The sequence below is a fragment of the Lepisma saccharinum genome, assembly GCF_977018435.1.
Source record: "Lepisma saccharinum chromosome 12 unlocalized genomic scaffold, izLepSacc3.1 SUPER_12_unloc_1, whole genome shotgun sequence".
NCBI lineage: Eukaryota > Metazoa > Arthropoda > Insecta > Zygentoma > Lepismatidae > Lepisma > Lepisma saccharinum.
This window is the reverse complement of record NW_028142891.1, coordinates 7,078,562-7,104,889: the sequence shown is the minus strand read 5'-3', so window position 1 is coordinate 7,104,889 and position 26,328 is coordinate 7,078,562.

Below are 26,328 nucleotides of genomic sequence, written 5' to 3'. Positions count from 1 at the left end.
AGACTTCAAATATGTTGCTGGAATTTTATTACTCATCTGGCTCACTTTACCTTATTTAATGTAACAGTGCTTACGAAGGTTTTCTTTAATCATCCTGACGTATTACTGGTTTCGCACAAGTTAACATACTTTTACAATGACATTGCACTATTCTTAGATATCAAGAAGAATCCGACAAAACGGGACATATATTGAATACCATCACGAAAAAGTGAAACACAAATCTGCGTTGGTGACAGTTATAAAAATTGTCAAGTGCATGCTCTCAACCTCAAATTTACTGCAACACTAGTATTGCAATGAAATTAACGCCACTTTCTGTCCTGTCTGTTTAAACTCGTGAGAGATGGTCATTAATCTCTCACTGAGTGAAATTGAGTCCAATATTATGAAATGAAATGCTAATAATAAATACGTAAATATTTTAATATCATATTTACTCGAATCATTCAATCATAAAAGCAAACCACTTTCTTGAAGAATTGACTTTTATCTGCCAGCCCTGCTAAATTTTAACTTTCCATCTACTAATTTATACGAGGGGTGGCCAGAAAGTAATTTCCAATTAGTAGGGACATTGATTTTACGCAAACGCGAAATCCGAGAACAATGGTAATTGCTGCAAAGTTGTGTTTATGAAAGTCCAGTGATGTCTGCACACATTTTTCGCAATTTTTTTTAAAAAAATTGTCCTAAAACAACTAAAAATTCCATGAAATTTAACATTCTTGTCTTTTCTAGGCCATGTTTGTGTACATAGAACGTGCAAGTTTTCCAACATTTGATTCAGGAGTAAACTATAATGCTTGTTATACATGGAATAATTCCGACAGCCACATTAAATCACGTATTTCCCACGATGTTTTGAACTTCTGTCAAAACGATTTGCATCACAAAACAAAGTGGCAGGGTTCTAACAGGAGATCGAGTGCATATCTACCGTCACATCGGAGCCATATCTTCAGTATTTGTCGTGCGAGATGTGTTTTGGATTACCAAGCTAAGTGCGCATCATCGCCATTTGTCTAGCAAGAAATAATTGAGCTCAGTTGTTAGGGCGTCTGACTAACATGTGAGAGACCCGCGGGTCGATCACCTGCGGTGGAGAACCGGGATCTTTTCCACCTATTCAAACTGCTCCTGCGCCCACCCAGAGTCATATCAAGCGGGTACCTGGAGGAAACTTTGAGGGTTAAAGGTAGCCAGGAGCGTGGTGCTGATCATATCCCCCCACCTTCAGCCTTGATCAAGAAAGTGTGGGGCCCTAACTCCACACCCCTTTACACCTTCATGGCAAAGTGTAGGGGAGTACTTTATTTTTACTTCCTCAAAAATCTGTTCCAACATATCATACTGTCACGAAAATACGTCGACCATGTGACCTACAATATAAAATAATAGTTTAAAAGCACAGTGGAGAATTAAGTTTCTGTATATTTGGCAAAAGAATGTTCCAAAACAAAAATGCGAATTTTGGGAAACGTAACACTAACAAGTAAAAAAAAAGATATTGCCAATTTTTGGTGCCATAATATATCTGTATCTGTCACGTGAGATTGATTGATTTAAATTTTTTGGGTCCGTCACCACTTATGGTCATTATCCACCCTTCAGTATATACGGGGAAAATTCCATTATCTAAAACACTTACCTTAAAATTAAAAAGGAGTTATGGAAAATAACTTTCAAGATATCAAACTCTCACGAAGAGGCGTAGGCCATATGACTTACAATTTGAAACAGTGGTTTAAAGCACCATGAAGGTATAATTTCAGATATTTGCCAGAAAATGTGCTAAAATGAAAATGTGAATTTTGGGAAAAATAACACCGAATAGTAAAATATAAAAAAGTTACACCAATTTGGAAAAAAATAGCAAAAAATCAAGGTCCCTACCAATTAGGCATATATAAAACAAGAATATCAGAAGTAATTTATTACATTAGTAACAGTAATTCCTAACCTAATTTTCGGCATAATCACCGCCGTTGTTGTGGCATTTGTCATAGCATGGCACTAAATTTTGTATGCCCATGGCATATGTGTGTGACAGCAAAGACTGGAACTATCTCTACCACAGTGTAGCTGTCAAATCCTTGCCCTGCCAGAAACCTCTTCAGTTAAACAAAGAGAGCTGCAATATTTAACCTAGAAATGTCCTAAAACGGCTGGATTGCAGCTGTACCAGATTACAGCAACATGCCACTTATTCGTGCCTGCATGTGTGTGTGTCGCTCTCCGACCACTAGTGCTGCGTGCAGGCACCATTGGGGCTTTTGTTTTGTCAGAACACCATTGTATATGAACTTTCAGAAGCTGTTATTAACAGTGTGTTCCTGTTTTAATGTGTGGTTAGCTAAATCGGGTACCTATACAATGCAATACATACCCTTTTCGTCAGCAATAATGGTATAATTGCATGTTGTCAGTTTCACAGTACGTCACTTGGATATACTGTACTGAAGCAGAAATCCCATTGATAATGTAAGGAAATATGACACTCTTTTATACAATCAAATTGTTTCACTTATATGCAAGAGTTAAGTTGTTTGCTATACAGAGAACTAGCTTTATGCATCAAAAAATGAGTCTGCACTCATGGTTCTTGCAAGCAGAGGGTTCCAAACCTCAGTTGAAATATCAACATATAATTCTGAGAATGTATAAGGAGACTGATAAATTACAAATTGTATTTCTTAATCAATATTAATATGTCTGACAAATTTACAATTCATGATGGGTTAAAACAAGGAGATGCATTATCTCCATTGCTCTTTAATTTTGCCTTACAATATGCTGTAAGGAAGGTAAGAGAAACTAAAGAAGGACAAATTAAATGGTGTGACTCAGTTGTTAGCATATGCAGATGATGCAGACTTAGTGGGGGATGATGTGAATACAATTAAGAATAATGCTAAAATATTTTTCAAAACTGCTAAAGAGATATGTTTGGAAGTTAACAAAGAGAAAACTAAATATATGCTTACAGGCTGAAACCAAGTGTTAGGTAATAATCAAAATCTAATTATTGATAACAACTCGTTTGAACCAGTTTCCAAATTCAAATACTTAGGAGTAATATTAACAAATGAAAATTATATTAAAGAGGAAATAAAAAGTAGGCTTAATTCAGGAAATGCATGTTACTTCTCTCTTCATAAACTTTTGTCTTCTCGTTTAATATCTAAGAAACTAAAAGTTAAAATATACAAAACAGTAATTTTGCCTGTAGTATTATATGGATGCGAAACTTGGTCCCTTACATTGAAAGAGGAACATAAATTAAGAGTATTTGAAAATAAGATCCTTAGGAAAATCTTTAGACCTAAAAGGGATGAGGAGACAGGTGAGTGGAGAAGGTTACATAATTTAGAAGTACATAATTTGTATTCATGTCCAGATATTATTAGAATAATTAAATCAAGAAGACTTACGTGGACAGGCCATGTGGCACAAATGGGAGAGGAAAGAGGAGTTTACAGGATTCTTGTTGGGAGACCTGATGGTAAGAGACCTGTAGGAAGGCCAAGACGAAGATGGAGGGACAACGTTGAGATGGACCTAAGGGAAAAAGGGATGGAAAAGAGTATATAGAACTTGCACAAGATAGGGAAAGATGGAAGGCCTGTGTTTCTGCAGCCATGAACCTTCGGGTTTAAGAAGGCTAGGGAGTTAGTTAATTTCTTAATCAATCACTTTTCACTCTTATCTCATTTAGTCGTAACTTTAAAAATAATCAAGTATTTTATTTTAAACTTACTGTGTATTATACAATTCCGTAACCCTTCCCTAGCTTGTGAATTGTAATAATTTTCCAAATTCACTATTTTGCTGTTTGAATTCAAATCATAGAGAATAGAGAAATTAAGTCAATTTCATAGAAGATAATATTGGTACTTAACGAATCCATACGTGGATCTGTATGAGTTTCTTATTTCCATTTGCAATAACATCGATTTAGTTTAGTTTGTAATTGTCAGGGAAAAATGTAAATTTTGTCCTGGAAAACCTGGAAATGTCAGGGAATTTAATTTCTGCTTGTTTGTAGTCACCCTGTAGATAGGAGGGACGATTCATAACCAAGACAATAGTAAATAAATACCTGTTGGCAAGTACAGAATTAAATAGAAGTTCATGGTAGTGAAAAGCTAGTGTCAAAGAAGCACGTAGTATGTGTTAATGGACGTAAATCAAAATCGAACCATGTAGAAATTGCATACGTAGCATGATGAAATCACAATAAAACACATAGAACTTGAGCCCAGGCATTTTCTACTTGGTTCAATTTCTGTGTGTCTGTTAACACATATTGATATGAATGCTTACTTAATGAATGTTTGGTTGAGAATGGTTTTTCACTTCCATATACTCCTGTATGGTTCTTCTCTTCCAAGCACCTATTCCTTTACTGTTATCTTGGGTACAGGGATATTGTAAGTAGGTTAGGGGTGTCAGGTTTAGGGCTTTTACCATGACAATAATTTCCATGATAGTGATGCTGATCTTAAGCTCAACACCCCTTCAAGCTTCATGCCGGCAGTAGTTTGTGGGATGCTTTGTCGAAGAGGATATTTGCATTGGTACATTTTACATCTTCTTGTCGCTATTAAATTGCACTTTTAGGAACTCCAAACATTAGGTAGCTTTCACCTTCTGGTTGAGGTGGGAGCTGCTTACCAGTGGAGGCCTCGCAACCAGCCTGGATTTGCAACGGCCGCTTGGGATCTTTTTTTATTAATATAAGTGTAGATTGTTTTTACGAAGTTTTTAACATGCTGAGATTTTTAAAGTTGGAATACGGCAGAGTTTTTGTAAGTGTTTTTTTTCCTTAACCCTTAACAGAATCCTCATTCAACCCTTCTTTTACGTGGCACTATGCCACGTGTCTAGAAACATCCACGAACCTGATGAAGGAGGCAGTTTGACCTCCGAAACGTTGTCGTAAGAAGACTCCATACTCACTCACGTAAGTAGTTAAATCAATTAATACTATTAACGTATTTATTTCCTTTAATAGTCAGTAACATGCACTAATCTACATTATGTTAAGTTAAGCAACCAATGAAGTTAATAATTTTTGGTGTTTCATCCAGTTGGTTCTGAGCAGGGTTGTTCAGAGTCCAGGAACCCAGAGATTCGATTGCATTCTATTGGGTTGGTAACAGGGAGCAAAACCTTTTTCCTCACACAATTTAAATACAGTCCAAATTTGATACTGGTGTGTAAGGGGTGAACCTTCCACATACTACACCCAATTGTCAACCTCACTTCCACACAGTACACCCTGCACTGCATTTTGCAGACGAACGAGGCTCTGGCGACTGGCACTATGGCCAGTATAATTCTGTGTGTTGTCCTGTTTTTGTCCTTATGTGTGCTGAGTGCCTCTACAGCCTCAGCTTTTAACCAAAGTCGGAATATTTTAATATTTTAGTTACGACACGACATTACAGTTATTTTAGTTCTGGTAAGGACTTGGACGCCATATAAAATGACGGGTGAAAAATAGCCTAAGTCCTGACGCACCCAAAATTTTAAATTCACATTAAAATTTGGTACTGTTTTTTTTTTTTTTGGCCTTGAAATTGATCCATTTTTAAATGAATCCTGAAGAAACAGTTCTGCTCTATGATAATTAAGGCTTTATGTGGGTTCTGAATTGATACTCTGTTCTATCTGGTGTGATGTAAAGTTGCAGGTCAATCCATAGTTGTAAAATGATTATATGCAATGAAGCAATGACAATGCTGTAATTGGATTGGATTGATTTGTTGTTTTAAGTCCACTTTATGCACAGTAAGGCTAATCGGGATTGGACGTACAGTTTAAAGTGGGATCCGAACCACTATGTGCCTCCACCGGGAATTGAACCCGGGACCCCTTGATTACAAGGTGACGATGCTACCACTGCACCGTCAGGGAGGCCAATGCTGTAATTCTCTCATGGACCTCAAGCATGTATCTCATTTGGCGAAGTGTTATTCCAATGTGTGAATCTGATCAAGTATGAAATGTGGAAAATGTGTTATTCTCTACAGGGTAAGTCAAAATGATGGACCCGATTTCAGACATTTATTCTGTGAAATATAATAAACAAATGTTATTTTGAGACATGTGCTAAGAAAGGTAAACTGTCAAAGTTTCTTTCAAACAAATCACAAGTGTTCTATGTGAGCACCTTGCGTAATACGGCACACATCAAGCCGATAGTCTTATCTCCTGCCAAACTTTGTGTAGCATGTTGCGGTCAATATCAGAAATGGCTGCTGTGATGCGAGCACGCAGGTCATCCATCCAATGTTGTTGGAAGTGGTGGTACGTAAACATGATCCTTGACAAAACCCCACATGAAGAAATCAGATGGGGTCAAGTCGGGGGAACGAGGTGGCCAATGAAGGAGAGGTCGATCCTCTGGAGATGCACGGCCTATCCAAACGTTGTTCCAATGCCCCATTGAGATGGTCCCAAACGCTGCCGTGTTAATGTGCAGGAACACCATCCAATTGGAGAATGAAATCTGCGCTATCCTCTGCAAGCTGTGGAAGGAGCCATAGTAGCAGCATATCAACGAAAGCAAGTCCTGTCACAGTACGTTCATGGAAGAAAAAGGGCCCATAAGTTTTTTCATGGGAAATGGCGCATGGGGGTTAGCAGTTCCCCAAATCCTTACGTTGTGTCTATTCACTTTCCCTGAAAGGTGAAAAGTTGCTTCATCACTGTAAATTAACCTCTCAGAGAACCCATCCGTTTCCATTAATGCGAGAAAATCAGCACAGAAGGACCCGCGCATAGCATAATCAGTGTCTTTTAAGGCTTGAACTAGTTGCAAGCGGTGGGGTTTCATTTGTAAACGTTTCCACAGAACCCGCCAGACAGTTTTCTGTGGAAGTTGAAGTTCTCTCGCTGCCAGGTAGGTGGACTTCTGTGGACATGTGCACACTCGTTCCACTGTCTCTTCCCCAGGCAACGGACGGCCAGTAGATTTTCGTTTACAGATGCAGTCCGAATCTGAAATGTTCATACCACTTACGAATGGCCTTCCCCGTAGGTGGTTCTCTCCGATATTTGGTACGGAAATGCCGTTGCACACTAAGCACAGACTTGTTCACGTGATAATCAAGCACACAGAAAGATCTCTGTTCTCCAGTCAACGCCATTTTCCTGCTCACTGCTGACTCCTAGCAGTAGAAAGTGGAAACACTGCATGGAAACTAAACTTTGAAAGTTAACCTTTCGAAGCACATGTCTCACAGTAACATATGTTTATTAGATTTCACAGAATAAATTTCTGTAATCAGGTCCATCATTTTGACTTACCCTGTATAAAGCAAACATCTGAGTTAAAACACAAATGATCATAATCACACAATGAACAAGGACTAGTGCAAGTGCAAGCACATGAACATCTGAAAGCAAACATCTTAGCATGAAGAATTGTTATCACACAATACTCAAAGACTAGTACAACCACAGTCCATTTACATTAAAATACCAATCTACAACATCTTTACACAACCGAAGATAACTCTGTATTCTCAGAGTTGTCACTTTTTCCATTGCATTAAACAGCTTTCCTTCCACATGACAGGGATGTAGTGCACCCAATTGTCAACCTCACTTCCACATAGTACACCCTGGACAACATTTTGCGGACTAACGAGGCTCTGGTGTCTGGACCTACAGCCAGAATAATCCTTGTAGGATTGTGTGTGTGTGTGTCTTGTCCTGTGTTTTCCCCCTGTGGTGCGGGGGAGTTTTCCTTCCCATAAAACTGGCATCCAAGAATATATGTCTGTGAATATACAAATGTTACTCTATTACTTTGCTGCTGTAGCCCTGTGAGGTTAGTTGTACCAATGCCCCAGCTAAACCCAAGGCTTGACTAAACATCCTCCCAGCTAATATTTTCAACCAAGTGCTGTTTTCAATCATTAGATATTTTAGAAAAATTGCAGACTGGTATTTTCACATTGAGGGGACTGGAAACTAGCTGCTACATATAATTTCTGCATTGTGTTTCCAAACAATGAATGTGATACCACAGATGACATACATCACGTTGTATCATTTGAACAAGATTTTTGTAATTTTCCTTTTAAATGGTAGCAGACAGGAACAGTAAATTTCTTGAATTGATTCCCTTTCAGAAATTAACTTTGTTTCGATATTTTTAACGGGAGAGGAACTTATTTCATCCATCTCCAATCATGATGATATGCGATCTCATCCTTTTTTTTGGATGTAAATAGAATTCTGGATATCAATTTCAGCTGCAAGAGAAGCAGCATTGGTAATTGGAAACAAACCACAGCCCTTTGAGCCTGCCTGTATCTGCCATTTTAGCTTCACTTGAGGTCCATCAAATTTAAGAATGATTGCAACCTAAACTACAACTGGTGTCCCCTCCAGTGGTTTAATCATCACAGCTTCACCAGTATCACAACGTATGGTTGACATGGTCACCCAATGTAGATATGAGCCACAGTGCAATATCTGCATAACTGCCTCTTCACATTCATTGGAGATGAACCCAAATGGGTTTCCTGCAACCCTTTGATATGTGGAAACCATTTCTTAATGAGATTTTCTGCAGCAATTATAGCATGATCCGTTCTGTGAAGATGCTTTCCATCTCGACTTGCACAGTAGCAACATTGGAAAGTTTTCTTGCTTAGCTGCCCCACCAGACAATTTTCGCTTCTTACCTTTGGTATTTGGGTTTTGCGAAAATTTTGTGAAAGGGACTTTGGTTTCTTTTGGACGTCCTCTTCTCTTTCCAGAAAGAAGTGTAAATTGCTCTCTCATCTGGAGGAGGGTGTTACAGCTGTTACACTCTTCCATTTGCACCACTGACACCATGAAACGTTCATTTTCTGAATAATTATAGTGCACGTGATGATTAGAGTATTGGTAACTTCTATGAGTATCCAGTGATACACATTAGGTCCTTTGTGTCACTTGTATTACTTGGCTGGTGCGATGGTTTTCAGGAGTTATACACTTATGTTAGAACTGGATTTGCTTGGTTCAGCTGATGGGAGGTATGAAGGTATAAAAAGGACCTGGATTCCATGTTCTCAAGAGTTCGAGTAAAGTGTTTGGCCATAATCTGGGGACTATTATCAACTACAATCCTCTGTCGCAGTGAAAATGTACAAAGTATATTTCAATGAGTTTTCTCAATATTAAGGAGGTAGTGGAGTTTCTCAGTGGATAGGCCATAATGTGTCTTGAGCACCCCTCGACTACAGTGAAAATATACTTCTCTTGGCGCTTACTTGGAGGGAGTGGGCCAGCGAGATCGTAAAATAAGGTTGCTCCTACCTGTTTGACATAGTGAGTTTGCAAGGTTTGATGAGGGGGGAGGGGATGAAGGTTCAGTTTCACCTGCTGACACTGGACACTGTCAGTCACCCAAGCCTTGATTCCCCGCCTCATGCCTTGCCAGAAAAACAACAACTTTGGAACACCTTATTGTATATTTTATCTACCCCAGAGTGCTCATCATTATGATGTGCTGTGATCACCTGTGGTACTAAAGTTTCTGGGATGTATGTCCGGAGTTTGTCATTGAAGTGGAAATCTTTTAACTACTAGTAGGGGTGTAAGGGGTGACCAGCAGCGGTTTTTAGAACTTCATTCAAAGCACCTTAATTTTAATGTATTTGATACGGATGGGTGCAAAACAGTCGAATCAGTCGGTTGCGACTTCATCCTAGACTCTCAAGGTACCAGTTACTCTCTCCATCCATACGGCAGAGTTGTACGCAATTCTAAAGCCACTGGATTTTGCAGCCGTCAGTGGTCTGAAGAAAGTCATTGTATGCAGCGATTCGATCAGCATGTTGCAGACCTTGGATTCGCCGAATTCCCGGCAACCATCTTCAGACGGCTCGTGTCTTTATCTGCCAGTGCTGATGTCCAATTCTGTTGGGTCTCTAGCCATGAGGGCATTAAGGGGAATGAATCAGCTGATGCTGCCGCCGAGTGTGCTGATGCAGATGCCTACGTTCTCGTCCACCCATTGCCAGCTAGCGATCTGCAGAACGTGTTTCGTCGCAGCCTTCTTGACACTTGGCAGGAAGAGTGGAATGCAGAAACTGGGAACAAGCTTCACGCTATAAAGCCCACCATAGGTGCTTGGTGTTCCTCGTCTCGTCCCTCTTGCCAAGAAGAAGTTGTTCTAACTGGAATGCATATTAGATACAGCCGTCTAACCCATGGCCATTTGCTGCAAGGGCAGGACCCTCCGTCGTGTTTGCAATGTTATTTTAAGTATTCAGCATATTCTTGTCCAATGTATCGATCTTGCTTACGTCCGGCCGACTTTTAACCTTTCCGGCTGTTTGTCATGTAACACCCCGTACTGCACACACGCCCTCGGCACAACGTTGCAGTTGCGGTAAAGTCAAGACCGTGACATGACTACAATGTACCGGGTTCGACCTTGTGACGTTGAACATTATGCAGTTTTTTTTACCCATGATGATAGCTGTTCTCTAGCCGGAGATATTATGTTCTTATACACTCAGGGTTCGGGTGTGTGTGTGTGTGTGTGTGTATGTATGTGTGTGTGTGTGTGTGTGTATGTATATATATATATATATATATACAGGGTGGGTCAAAAGTTGCAATACACCTAAATAGAAGAAGCCACTGTGGGAATAGGTGTCAGTGAGTGTTGGATATGCATGTTGGGGGTGGGGGAAAACTTTATGATGAGGTTGATCTTGACGGCCGCCATCTTGAAGTCCGCCATCTTGGATTCAACTTCATTTTTTAAATGGGAAGGGGGTCGTGTGACACATAATTTTAGGCTAGAATTTTGTCAGGAATTAAATGGTGTTGTCCATTTTGACGTATCTTTATTCGTGTAGGAGTTGCAAAGGTTTCTTTTTCAAGTTTTGAAAAGTGGCACACTTTACATGATGTGTTCGATGTGGCCTCCTTCATGCTGGACAGTCATTTCCATTCGCTTCTGCCACTCCGTATGCACACGTAACAGGACATCTGGTGTAATAGCCGCACATGCATCAATGATCTGCTGTTCCAGGTGGCGAAGATCATTGATTTTGACCGCATACACCATGGCTTTGAGGTGGCCCCATAGGTAAAAGTCCAGGGGAGTGAGATCGGGGGATCTTGCAGGCCACTCCACTGGACCTCGACGGCCAATCCAGCACTGTGGAAACTGTTCGTTGAGTAATCCACGTACCTGCAGACCGTAGTGAGGTGGTGCCCCGTCATGCTGAAACCATAAGGGGAAGTCACCATCCTCCGTCGCTACGGATGGGAACACCAGCTCCTCCAACATCTCTTTGTAGCTGTTGGCATTCAAATTGTTGTGGATGAACACAGGACCAATGACCCGTGTTCCCCAGATCCCGCACCACACCATGACTTTGGTATGTCCAACCATCTTGGATGGATCAGTTCAATGTGGGTTACTGTCTGACCAATAACGCAGGTTTTGCTTGTTAACCTCCCCGTTAACGTAAAAGTTAGCTTCGTCCCTAAAGAGCACATTCTGGGCGAACTGTGGGTTATCTGCAAGCTGTGCTGTTGCCCATTCCGCAAACTGAAGCCGGCGGTCAGGATCGTCTTCAGAAAGGTGGTGTAATAACTGCAGCTTGAATGGATGAAAATGATGTGTCTTCAAGATCCGGCGTATGGAGCATCTGCCAACACCAGTCACATGAGACATGCTACGCACACTCCTTGTGGGACTGAGGGTGAAGCTACCTAACACGGCGATGGTTGTCGCCTCATCTGTTGATGAACGTGGCCTCCCAGACCGTGGCGTATCTTTCACACTCCCTGTGGCAGTAAACCGGGACAGCAGTGATGCAACTGTGGCGTGGGAAATTGGATGTCGGTCTGGATGGCGAGCGTTGAAATCGGCTGCAATGGTGCGAGAACTTCTTTCCCCTGATATTAGGATGATCTCAACCCGTTCAGCGTTGCTTAGTTTCATGTTGTCCTGTCAACCTGCAACGAAGAGAAAACCTTTGTAACTCCTACACAAATAAAGATACGTCCAAATGGACAACACCATTTAATTCCTGACAAAATTCTAGCCTAAAATTATGTGTCACACGACCCCCTTCCCATTTAAAAAATGAAGTTGAATCCAAGATGGCGGACTTCAAGATGGCGGCTGTCAAGATCAACCTCATCATAAAGTTTTCCCCCACCCCCAACATGCATATCCAACACTCACTGACACCTATCCCCACAGTGGCTTCTTTTATTTAGGTGTATTGCGACTTTTGACCCACCCTGTATATATAATGAAAGTTAGCATCGACTTAACAAGTTTATTACACCGGGGTGAAATTAGATATCTGCACCAAAAACAGTCACAATATCTCCTGATACGATTTCACTGCACTTTGTCGTTCCTGAAGTTCCAGGTTCGAATCCCCTCTGCAGGCATCTTGGAGAGGGAGGACAGGGACCGTTCAACTTTTTTTCCAGTGGGGAATAAAGGACCTTATTTTTCTTTTAGGGCATTTCGTCACCTCTGTGTTGACATGGGGACAATTGCGCATTAATTTAACGACTCGAGGAACAATTAAATCTGCCTTCCTATTAAAGAGTAATATTACCAAGTAATTGATATTTATTATAAGCTTATAATGGATAAAGCTTAGTTAAACATTATTTACTTTAATTAATTACTTTAATAAATCTAAGCTAAAGACATTAATTAAACACTGCTTATTCTTCACTTAATGAAAAATTAACTATCGATGAACATCACCCTTCATATAATCTACCAGAGTAGACCAAAAGATGGTCATTTCTAAATCGACTGTTGTGAAATGTATAATCTACTAGTAGACCAAAGAATACGGATACCCTTCGTATAATCTACTAGTAGGCCGTCTCCCAACAGTAAATATGTCCACTAGCTAAACCGTAACCCAATACAATGCGTATAATCTACCTGTAGGAGTATGTTTCCATTCTACAGGCAGGCCACACTGTGGGAGGTTGAGCTTTAAACAATGCGTATAATCTATCTGGTAGGCCGAGAAATATTGCTACCATTCCTATAATCTACCAGAGTAGGCCACACTGTAAAAAGCCCTCTTGGGGTGTAAGGGGTGACCTTTCACGTAGTACACCCAAATGTCAACCTCACTTCCACGTTAGTGCACCCTGGACTGAAGACTAACGAGGATCTGGCGACTGCCCCCATGGCCAGTATAATTTTGTTTGTATTGTCCTGTTTTTTGTCCTTATGTGTGCTGAGTGCCCCTTTACAGCCTCAGCTTTTAACGAAAATCAGAACATTAATATATTTTATGATTTTAGTTGCAACGATAGAGTTGTTATTTGTAATGATAAGGGGCTGGACCCCGTATAATGTGACGGGTGCAAAATAGCCTTAGTGCTGACACAGCCACAATTTTAAAATCAAATCAAAATCAAATCAAGTTTACGTTAGGTTGCCACCCCTTTCTAAATTCATTTACACTTTTATATATACAGGGTCATCCGTTTGGGATGTCAGAAAAGTAAAACGCTATTAACTAGAAACTATGAACATTTATTGGTTGTAAACGGTACAGACATGTGTAGGAGAGTCGGGAGTTTATGTCACAGCACATTAGCACTCAACATGTCCACCATCGCGCATGCGGCACAAATCATACCGGGAATCCATAGCGCGCCACGTGGCACGCAGCATTTCTGGAGTGATTTGCTGAAAGGCAGCTGTAATCATCCTCCGTAGGTCAGCAAGATTCTGTGGTCTTTGTGCATACACGATTGACTTGACGTAGCCCCATACAAAAAAATCTGGAGGTGTTAGGTCAGGGCTATTGGGAGGCCATGGGATAGGTCCACCACGGCCGCACCAGCGATCATTGAATATCAGGTTGAATCGTTCCCTCACTGTGAGAGCCCAATGCGGTGGAGCACCGTCCTGTTGATAGATAATGGTGTCCAGTATCCCATCTTGCTGTAATTGAGGGAGCACATACTGCTCGAACATGTCAAGATAATTGACGGCGCGAACAGTCTCTCCGCAAAAAAGAATGGTCCATAGACTTTCTCATAGGTCACTCCACACCACACATTCATTTTCGGGCTGCTTCTTTCCAGTTCGTATGAGACATGTGGATTTTCTGTTTCCCAGATAATGCAGTTATGCATGTTTTCGCCCACTCACATGGAATGTGGCTTCGTCCGTGAACATCCAACGTTTTAACCATTGATCGTCACCTTCCTGCCGCTCACACATCATCGTAACAAACTTGAGTCGATCGTCGTAATTCCGCTGTGTCAATGCTTGCATGCGCTGCATACGGTAGGGATGCATCTTAAGATAACTCCTCACAATCCTGTAAGCGACTGAGTAACTTACGTGGACTCCGCATCATGGCTTGTCGAATTGCCTCATCCTTGTTGTGATCACGCCGCCTTCCACCAACTACAATCCATTTTCCAAAAACATGTGGTACCATTTCACAATGTCCCGATGTGATGGGGCATGTCTAACGTTATACTGTCGTTTGAAAGCTCGCTGGGTCTCTACTATACTCGAAAATTTGGCATACCACATGACACACTGAGCGCGTTGTTGTGGTGTAACGACCATCTTCACTCCACTCTGTATCAACACTGAACACTGAGCGCGCACGTACCGCCTCTATACATGCCATCTGCTGATTGCACTATGAACTACTGCTGCGTTGTCTCGCGGAAGTCATTGTTGCAAACTCCCATCTTTGCCATGTACATTACCGCAAATTGCATCGATACATATACATTAACATAAAAGCTACAGCGTTATACTTTTCTGATATCCCAAACGGATGACCCTGTATATCTCTGATATTTTTGTTTTTTCTGTTTGTTTCAATTTTGTTAATTTTGCTTTTCAAGTAATGTCTTTTTTTTTACTTCTAATTGTGCGGTTAACTTCTCGCTTTATTTTACGTCTGTTTCATTTATATTTTCAAGGGTGTAAGGGCTGCTCCTTCCATATAGTGCACCCAATAGTCAACCTCACTTCCACATAGTACACCCTGAACTGCAGACTAACGAGGCTCTGGCAACTGGCCCCATGGCCAGTATAATTTTGTTTGTGTTGTCCTGTGTTTTGTCCTTATTTGTGCTGAGTGCTCCTTTACAGCCTCAGCTTTTAACGAAAGTGAGAAGATTTTAATATTTTATGATTTTAGTTATGCAACGTTCGAGTTGTTATGTGTAACGATAAGGGGCTGGACCCCGTATAATGTGACAGGTGCAAAATAGCCTTAGTGCTGACGCTCCACAAATTTTTAATTCAAATTCAAAATTTATATTTTTATCATCATTTAAATCTTGCAAAACATCAAATCTATTTGACAGTTTAATTTGGTAATCTTTTTTCCTGTATTAAATTTTATAACGTTTAGATTTTTTCCTTATGATTTATCACTGCGAGTCTTTCTCTTAATTTAGCAATGGTCACTGGCACAGTCAAAACCTCTATGTGTACGAACGTCAATTATACTAGTATGCCTTCTCTTATCAATGAGAATATGATCTATCTGATTATGAGTTTTACCGTCTGGAGAAGACCAGATATATTTATGAATATCTTTATGTTTAAAAGTGGTACTTTTCACAATTAAATTCTTTGAGGTTGCAAAAGTAATCAATCTTATACCATTATCATTACTTAATTCATGAAGACTTTATTTACCAATCGTGGGTTTAAATGTCTGTTCTTTGCCAATCTGTGCATTACAGTCACCTAACAATTTTCATATCATAAAATTTATCAAAGACGTTTTTTAACTCTGCATAAAAAATCATCTTTAGTATTATCATCTTCATCTTCCGTTGATGCATGAATGTTTATTAAAATAATTTACACCACCTACCCTGTAAAACTGCATATGATATCCTATCATTAATAAATTCTACTGCTTTAAGAGCCGAGATAATTCTATTATTTATGAAAAAGCCTGTTCCAAAATTATAATTTCCAGTACCACCATAGAAAAAAGTATAATTTTTAGTTTTACAATTCCCTTCTCCTGGCCACCTAATTTCCTGGACTACTACTACATCTAATTTATACTTAACTATCTCATTAACTGTACACTGAAATGCCCCAGGCTGGTAAAGGCTCGGAACATTCCAGGTTCCTAATTTAGATCTTATCCTTAGTCCAGGGACCTCCCAAAGTAGTCCCCACCTGGAGATCCGAATGGGGGACTATTTTATATCCCGAATATTTTACCTTTGGAACATCCATGTCCTCATATTGCTGTTTCTTTACATGTCTTTTTACAGTGCAGAGTTGTCAGCTCTACGCCTAACCCCCAATATGAATGGAGGACAGCACCTGTCGTTGGTCAGCAGATCCCTCGTATCTAGGTGGGAGGATCACATTGTAGTCCACCAACCATACCCCACTTCATATGCCATTTTTTGCTGACATGTTCTAGTAATTTACTTATTTGTGCTTTGCATTTCGACAGAGGATTAAACCTCCAATTACAGAAGGCGTACACTGTGTATGATTAATACAATAGAAATTACATAGAAATAGACAAACACATTCATTCATTGACGTACAATACATATAACATACAACATATGTAACACATGAGATATACCTATATACACTTATCTACATACATTTAGGCAAGAGGTTTATATGTAATTCACAAGTATTGCACACTGTAAATGGTAATATTTATATTAAACAATCTACGAGGGAGAGTCCGAAAGTAAGTTTCCCCTGGAGACTGTGGACAGAGATGGAAAGGAAAAGCAAAAAACGCAAATACTTACTTTATTTTTTTACATAGGAACATTCAGACATTTGTTATATTGCTTTGCTTAATAAGCTTCAAAAAGCCCTGTTGGAAAAAAATGAGTGTCCTATATATGGAACAAGTGTTGCACGAAATGTGTCGCCTCAGCATTGCTTCCAAAGCTCCTTCCTCCAAGAGCCTTCTTCAAAGCCAGAAACAGATGGAAGTCACTCGGCGCGATATCGGGACTGTATGGCGGATGGGTAAGGCGCACCTAAGCAAGGGTTACAAGATGGTGTTGCGTAGCCCTCACCGAATACGGTTTCGCATTGTCATCCAACAACAGCACGCCAGATGTGACAACGCCAGGCCAGGCTGCCTACGCCAAATAGCCTGCTTCAATTTCAATACTCCATGTGCCCATTCATACCATACAACCGCTCTTACTTCCTCCTTTGACCACAAATTCAACACGCACCTTCTCTCCATATCTGCCGGGCCATGACTGAGGCACACCTCCCCTCGTTTCTCGGGGTGTAAGGGGTGCTGCTTCCACGTAGTGCACCCAAAAGTCAACCTCACTTCCACGTAGTTCACCCAGGACAAGAGACTAACGAGGCTCTGGCGACTGGCGGTATTGCCAGTATAATTTTGTGTGTGTTGTCCTGTTTTATGTCCTTGTGTGTGCTGCGTGCGCGTTTACAGCCTCAGCTTTTAACAAGTCAGAACATTTTAAGGTTTTAAAGTTTTTAGTTATGCAACGTTTGAGTTGTAATTTGTAATGGTAAGGGGCTGGACCCCGTATAATGTGACGGGAGCAAATTAGCCTAAGTGCTGACGCTCCCAAACTTTTAAATTCAAATTCAAATTCCCCTCGTTTCTCGCAGTCGTACTTCACCCACTGGTGTATGGTTGTCTGTTGTGTTCCAACACAGCCTAGTTTCCCCCATTGCTGCACGATTTCCCTGGCAAAACTATTGGGGGGAGGGGACTTATTTTCGGACTTTTCCTCGTATATTCTATCCGAGTTTCGTTTTCTATAGCACTGAATCTATTATTCTTTTATATCTGTCAAATGGAAGTGAAAAATCTACACATTGGTTGTTTGCATCAAGTATATTGTAACTGTGACACATTCTATTTATTGGTGAGTTTCTATATTTCTGAGTTTTTGAAATTTTAGAAGTTAGAATATTTATATTACGCAGATTATTTTTTCTTATATTGAATTGTATTTGACCGAGAAAGGAGCTGTTGTCTAAGACACCATTAATTGTTTTATACAGGTACAACAGTTCTAATATTTCCCTCCTATTACTAAGACTCTTAAAATAAAATATATCAAGCAGATTATTAAAAATCACATTATTTTGTCGTGGGGACATATCATATTTTAGGAACATTTTCTGAATTCTTTCTATGCTATTTTCGTACGATCTATACATTGGAGATCAAATAACGGATGCGTATTCAAGTTTACTTCTTATTATGCTATTATATAGAGTTGTAAAACAATGTATACTCTTAAAATCTCTAGAATTCCTTATAACAAAACCCAATGATCTGTAGGCCTTATTTACCATATATGATATGTGTTCTTTGAAGGTCAAAGCAGAATCAATGAAAACACCAAGATCTTTGATTAGGTTCACCTCTGGAAGTAATTTATCACAAATTGAATATGTACACCTCAAATTATTTCTTTTATTCATTAGTTGCATAAAGTAGCATTTATTTGTATTAAATGTGAGATCATTTAAGCAGCTCCAATCATATAGTTTCTCTATATCTTCTTTGCGATCTATCGTATCGTCTAGATCATTAATTACTTTGTACAATTTAATATCATCAGCATACAAAAGAATTTGTGAGTTCTTAACACAAGTTGGTAGATCTTTTACATACAAAATAAATAAGAGTGGTCCTAGATTAGATCCTTGTTGGACACCGGAGTTTTTCAGTATATTCACATGATTTTGATTCTTTGTAAGTTGTATATTGTCTCCTACCCTAAAGATATGATTTCAGTAAATTCAACATATTATTTGTCAAACCAAAGCGGGATGTAAGGGGTGACCTTCCACATAGTACACCCAAATGTCAACCTCACTTCCACGTTAGTGCACCCTGGACTGAAGACTAACGAGGCTCTGGCGACTGGCCCCATGGCCAGTATAATTTTGTTTGTATTGTCCTGTTTTTTGTCCTTATGTGTGCTGAGTGCCCCTTTCCAGCCTCAGCTTTTAACAGTAGTCAGAACGTTTTAAATTTTTTAGTTATGCAACGTTAGAGTTGTTATTTGTAATGGTAAGGGGCTGGCCCCAGTATAATGTGACGGGATCAAAATAGCCTAAGTGCTGACGCTCCCAAAATTTTAAATTCAAATCAAATCAAATTCAAACCAAAGCCTGATATATTATGCAGAAGAATATCATGGTTGATTTTATCAAAAGCTTTTGCAGTCAATATAGAGCAGATCTACAATAGAGTGCATTACATACATCTTGCACAATATTTGTTAAATTGGTTGTAGTAGATCCACCTGATAAAAAAATAGTAATTGTATAAAGTCCATCAAGAAGTATTTAAAGCTTTGAAAATGTGTTGTAGTCTTATAAATGATGACGATATTGCTCTTTCGGTGAAAGGAGTTGTCGGCCATTTTGAATCTCCACCCCACCCACCTGCACAATTTTTTGGACTGGCAACATCCATATTCGTTTTCCTTGTGACAATACCTTTCAGAAAAACTAACTCCCATTATTGTACCACAAAAATCCCACGGAAGGCAAATATATTACCATGTGCCTCCCCTCCACTATATCTAAACTTGGACATAATCATAACTGTAAAGCATGATCAACAAGCGTCTCACCTGGATTATGGAGGAAAACTGCTTGATAAGTAATTTTCAATGTGGTTTTCGCTCCAACCGTTCCACACTGGACCATCTGGTTCAGCTGGAAACACACATTCAGGATGCATTCCTCAACAAGGAACATTTAGTTGCAGTTTTCTTTGACCTCCAAAAAGCATATGACACGTGGCGTTTTGGCATCCTAAAGCAGCTCCATTCTTGGGGTGTGCGTGGCCATATGGCGTACTTTATTAAAAACTTTTTATCTGATCGCTTTTTCCGCGTACGTGTTGGGAACTCCTTTTCGGATCTTCACGAACAAGAGAACGGTTTCCCGCAGGGCAGCGTATTAAGTATGACTCTGTTTGCCATAGCAGTGAACAGTGTTATGGCAAGCATTGTTGCCCCTGTACATGGTCTTCTGTATGTAGACGACCTCACGATCTTTTGTCGCTCACGGACTCTCGCGTCAGCTTCTCGTCAACTCCAACTGACGATAAACCGTTTGGTTGAGTGGTCCTCCCAAACAGGTTTCACCTTCTCATCCGAGAAATCCGTGTGTGTTCACTTTTGTCGTCAACGTACATGTCATTTCGATCCTGACCTGTACATGGGGAAATCTCCCTTGTGCTTCGTGAATGAGGTCCGCTTCCCGGGCCTCATTTTCGATAAGAAATTAACATGGCTACCTCACCTTCGCCAGTTAAAGTTCTCTTGTCTTCGAGTTCTCAACCTTCTACGTGTTTTATCTCATACTTCCTGGGGTGCTGACAGGACGGTACTGCTTCGCCTGTACAGTGCACTGATCAGGTCGAAGCTTGATTATGGATGTGTTGTGTATTCTTCTGCCCGCCCATCTAGACTTCGCATCCTAGACACCGTCCACCATGCTGGTATACGTTTGTGCTGTGGTGCGTTTCGTACGAGTCCAGTCGCTAGTTTGTACGTAGAGGCATCTGAGCCGTCGCTGTCTGTGCGAAGACAGCGGCTGGTAGTGAACTACTTCCTCCATCTTCGCTCGATGCCTTCACATCCTTCATTTGACACCATCTCCGACGAAAGTAGGCTGGCAAGGTATCGGCTCCACCCTAGTGTCACTAGACCATTTGGTGTTCGTGCAGACGAGATCCTGTCAGCACTTCTCTCGGCGAGAAGACGTTATTCTTACCCGCCTGCGTATAGGACACAGCCGTCTCACGCATGGTCACCTACTGCAAGGGCTGGACCCTCCGTTGTGTCGTACTTGTAATGTTATTTTAAGCATCCGACGCATTCTCGTTGAATGTGTCGATCTTGCTTACCTCCGGCAGACTTTTAACCTTTCCGGCTGTTTGTCATCCCTCTTGGGTGATGACAGCAGTATTTTATCACATGTTTTTAGGTTTTTGCGAAGAGCTGGACTCTTCCACCGTCTGTTAGTTTATTCTGACTTTTTAATGTGTTGTGTTTGACTTGTGCAGGTCTTTTTACAACCTTGCACTTTTAGTTTTTCCCAAGGGGCACTTTACACCCCTTTTTTAAGTTCTCAGTCAGAATTTTTGATAAGGGGACATTTCCCCGTATACACAGAAGGGTGCAAAATGGCCTTAAGTGCCGACGCACCCATAAATTTTAACTCAATCAATCAATCAATCAAACAACTTTATCATAGAGGGTTTGTCTGGAAAGTAATGAGCCTCTTTTTTTTTAACACAATTTATTGATCGTATACATACAGAAACTTAATATTCCTCAAAGTACATTCCTTGCGCATCAATACACTTTTGCACCCCGCCCCTCCATGTAGGACTGCCTTGACGGGGCTTAGTATGGAGGCCATTTTCATCTCATCATTTCACCCATTCTTCACATCCATATCTCACGTTTTCACCATTCCATCACTTCATTCATCTCCATGTCTTTGACCTCCCTATAACTGTATACGTGTGTGCTCTGGTGCCTTTCGGACCAGTCCAGTTGGCAGTTTGTACGTAGAGGCATCTGAGCCGCCGAGAGTAGGCTGGCAAGGTATCGGCTCCACCCTAGCGTCACAAGACCATTTGGTGTTCGTGCAGACGAGATCCTGTCAGCACTTGGTATTGACAGTGATCTTCCTGGCGTCTCTCCACTCATTCCAGTTACTCGCTACATCCTGTCTGTTCCACTTATACGGCAGAGTTGTACGCCATTCTAAAGGCACTGGACTTGCAGACGTGAATGGGCTGAAGAAAGTCCTTGCGTGCTGCGATTCGACCAGCTTGTTGCAGTCTCTGGATTCGCCGTATTCCCGGCATCCGGTAGCGCATCGCATATTCAGACGGCTTGTGTCCTTATCTGCCAGTGCGGATGTACACTTCTGTTGGGTCCCTAGCCACGTGAGCATCCAGGGGAACGAAGCAGCTGATGCTGATGCAGATGGCGACGTTCTAGTCCACCTTTTGCCAGCTAGCGACCTGCGGAATGTGTTCCGTTGCTGCCTTCTTGACACTTGGCAGGCCGAGTGGGATGCGGAAACTGAGAACAAGCTTCACGCTATTAAGCCCACCATAGGTGCTTGGCGTTCCTCGTCCCGTCCCTCTCGGCGAGAAGAAGTTATTCTTACCTTACCCGCATGCGTCTAGGACACAGCTGTCTAACGCATGGTCACCTGCTCCAAGGTCTGGACCCTCCGTTGTGTCATGTTTGCAATGTTTTATTAAGCATTCGACACATTCTCGTTGAATGTGTCGATCTTGCTTACCTCCGGCAGACTTTTAACCTTTCTGGCTTTTTGTCATCCCTCTTGGGTGATGACAGCAGTATTTTAACAAATGTTTTTAGTTTTTTGCGAAGAACTGGACTCTTCCACCGTCTGTAAGGAGGTTTTTTAGTTTGTTTGTTCTGACTTTTTAATGTGTCGTGTTTGTCTCGTGCAGGTCTCTTTACAACCTTGCACTTTGAGTTTTTCCCAAGGGGCTATCTACACCCCTTTTTTAAATTTTCGGTCAGAATTTTAGATAAGGGGACATTTCCCCGTATACATAGAAGGGTGCGAATGGCCTTAAGTGCCGACGCACCCAGAAATTTTAATTCAATCAATCAAATCAATACACTTTTGCCAGCGCGATGTCCATGCTCTATAGGCCTTTTGAAACTCCACAGAGGGGGATGTCCTTGAGAAGAGCCGTCGTGGTTGCTTGGACGTTCTCGACAGTGCCCAGATGATGTCCTTTAAGCACCCATTTCAATCGAGGGAACAAAAAGAAGTCAGACGGGGCGAGGTCAGGACTGTAGGGTGGGTGGGGAACCGTTGGTACGCCAATCCGGTTCATGTAGGACGTCACAACAAAGGCGGTGAGAGAGGCGAGAGGCGCGTTGTCAGGATGCAGTTTCAATGACACTTGGAACTCCTTTCGGACTCGTGTGACCATGTCGTTCAGTCTTTGAAGCACTCCCTTGTAATACTGAGCATTGACAGTCTGGCCAGCGGGGATGAACTCGTGGTGCACGATTCCTTTTGCATCAAAGAAAACAATGACCATGGATTTGACTTCGGATTTGCACATGCGAGCTTTCTTCTGGCGAGGCGAGGGGTGTAAGGGGTGACCTTGCACGTAGTACACCCAAATGTCAACCTCACACCCTGGACTGAAGACTAACGAGGCTCTGGCGACTGGCCCCATGACCAGTATAATTTTGTTTGTATTGTCCTGTTGTCCTTATATGTGCTGAGTGCCCCTTTACAGCCTCAGCTTTTAACAAGTCGGAACATTTTAAGATTTTTAATTACGCAACGTTAGAGTTGTTCTTTGTAATGATAAGGGGCTGGCCCCCGTATAATGTGACGGGAGCAAAATAGCCTAAGTGCTGACGCTCCCACAATGTTAAAATCAAATTCAAATTCTGGCGCGGCGACTATGTTGTGTCCCACTCGGAGCTCTGCCTCTTGGATTCCGGAGCGTATTAAAAAATCCATGATTCATCACCAGTGATAACGTTGTCCAGGAAACTGGGATGGGGTGTAAGGTGTACCTTCCACGTAGGCACCCAAAAGTAAACCTCACTTCCACGTAGTGCACCCTGGACTAAAGACTAACGAGGCTCTGGCGACTGGCACTATGGCCAGTATAATTTTGTGTGTGTTGTCCTGTTCTTCTTCTTGGTGTGTGCTGAGTGCCCGTTTACAGCCTCAGCTTATAACAAAGTCGGAACATTTTAAGATTTTTAATGGAACGTTAGAGTTGTTATATGTAATGGTAAGGGCTGGGCCCGTATAATGTGAAGGGAGCAAGCTGGCCTAAGTGCTGACGCTCCCAAAATTTTAAATTCAAATTCAAATCTTTGCCTGTGAATAGGACATGCAGTCATTCCCAAAGGCTTCCGTCAGCATGTCGTACGATTCTTTTGGCATCTTGTTCAGCCTAACACAAAATTTCAACGCGTAACGTTGCTCTAACGTTTTCTCCATCGTAAGTACGACGAGGTCACTGCACAGAGTTTCACACCGCACCACGTCCTGACTCGCAGAGTGCACTAAGGCGACTAACCCCGGTACCGCTGGAAAACTTCAGGTCCCTCCCACTCGTTTTCACCGGTACACCGCTCAGCGCTGTACAGTAGCTTCAGGACAAACCCTTTATGTGGTATAAATGAGCGGAGCTCAGCCTGCGTCATTTATTCATTAAGGGTTGGTTCGTCAAATGATGTTGGGTCATCTTGAAGTGGTGGAGGGGCTGCTCCAACACAGATTCCACATCTTGTATAAAAACATCATGAATATTTTTAACCTGAAAATACATTTATTATGGAATTTAGAGATAGATTTCTGCAAATGACAGTTTCTGACTGAAAATACACAACAAATATTATCGGACAATTTCTCCATCATGACATACACTTTGTTTTGCCAATGCGAGGTTCAGCAATAGAAAATTTTGGAGTGTCACTGAGCTCTGGGGGTGTAAGGGGTACCTTCCACGTAGGGGCCCAAAAGTCAACCTTACTTCCACGTAGTACACCCTGGACTGTAGACTAACGAGGCTCTGGCGACTGGCACTATGGCCACACACGCTCTCACTGGTTATTCTTTCCGCTAGCTTTTGATCGTGACGACTGGAACGGTCATTTTTGGGATAATGTTAACGTTTTGAGAGGGGTGTAAGTTGTGCTCCTTCCACGTCGTGAACCCAATAGTCAACCTCACTTCCACGTAGTACACCCTGGACTGCAGACTAATGGGGCTCTGGCGACTGGTCCCATAGCCTGTATAATTTTGTGTGTTGTCCTGTTTTTTGTTCTTGTGTGTGCTGAGTGCCCGTTTAAAGCCTCAGCTTTTAACGAAATTCAGATTTTAATATTTCATGATTTTAGTTATGAAACGTTAGACTTGTTCTGTGTAACGATAAGGGGCTGGACCCTGTATAATGTGACGAGTGCAATATAGCCTAAGTGCTGACACACCCAAAATTTTTAATTCAAATTTAAAAAAAAATCACTGAACTCTGGTAGTTTGAACAAGCTCTTAACTTTCACTGTCGGGCATCCTATTCATGAAGAGTATACTAATATACACTTTGCGATATCTGCAACGTAATTAGGCTATTTGTTGTGCTTCACTTTGATGCACGTGCGGAATAGCCTTCCCAGTTCTTTTATGCACCTCCGCAGGCCTGTACCAATCTCGGTGAGCTCTTCACACCACTCCTTGGCGGTAAACTGTGTCCCCTTGTCTGACAAGAATGTCTTCACTCCCAGACATATAACTAAATAATTATTCAAGATCTTGTTCAGAATGGATCGTGAGATCGCTTTCTTCAAACGGTAAATGACCACAAACTTGCTGAAAACGCAACATAGCACCAAACAGTATTGGAGGCCATATTTTGCTTGCACGAGAGGTCCGTGAAGGTCCACGCTCACAATTTCACCCGCTTGATTGGTCAACGCGGGCTGCATAGGCTTATATTCTTCCAGGTGAAATATTCAGACACGGGTGCGTATGTCTTCTGTTGGTCAAAATGCCCTCTTCCATCATAAAATTCAATTATCTGCATACCAACATCCTTCAGAACTCAGATGTTTTACAAGCCATTCTCCGTTTTACATAAAATGTCACCTTTCAGCTCGTAACGTGACATTGCATTACTGAGACGTCCGTCAGTCGAATCGGTTATTTGTTTTGCAACCTCCCCTAAAATTTGGTTCTCCCTTTATAACCATGGTAGCTCATTCATGCAGCGCACCAGAGCTACGGGTGGATGCAAATGAATTGACATAGCCACAAGCTCGAACGGTTCCTTAGCAACAGTGGTGCCATCTGTCTTACTTCCAAACGAGAACCTAGAGTAGTAATCTGCCATGTTCAGCTCTCCACGCACATACTCAACTCAAATGATTGAAGAAACATCACCCATCTACAGATTTGGGGGTTTGTCAATTTAGCACTGAACAGAAACTTAAGAGCCACATGGTCGGTTCTGGCCACAAAATTCCTTCACGTTAAATAAACCAAGTTCTTCTGCATTCCGAATAGAATTGCTGCGAATTCTATCTCAGTGAAGGAATAATTGCATTCAGCAGAATTTAATGTGCGGCTGTGACAAGTAATTAACCTCATATTGTTTTCGTCTTCCACTTGATACAGTATCGAACTTATGTCTTGTTGACACATTCGTCTAAGTAAAATGTTTTCCCTGGAATCAAATGTCTTAACACGATATCATAGTGAAATGTTCTCTGTATGTTTCTAAA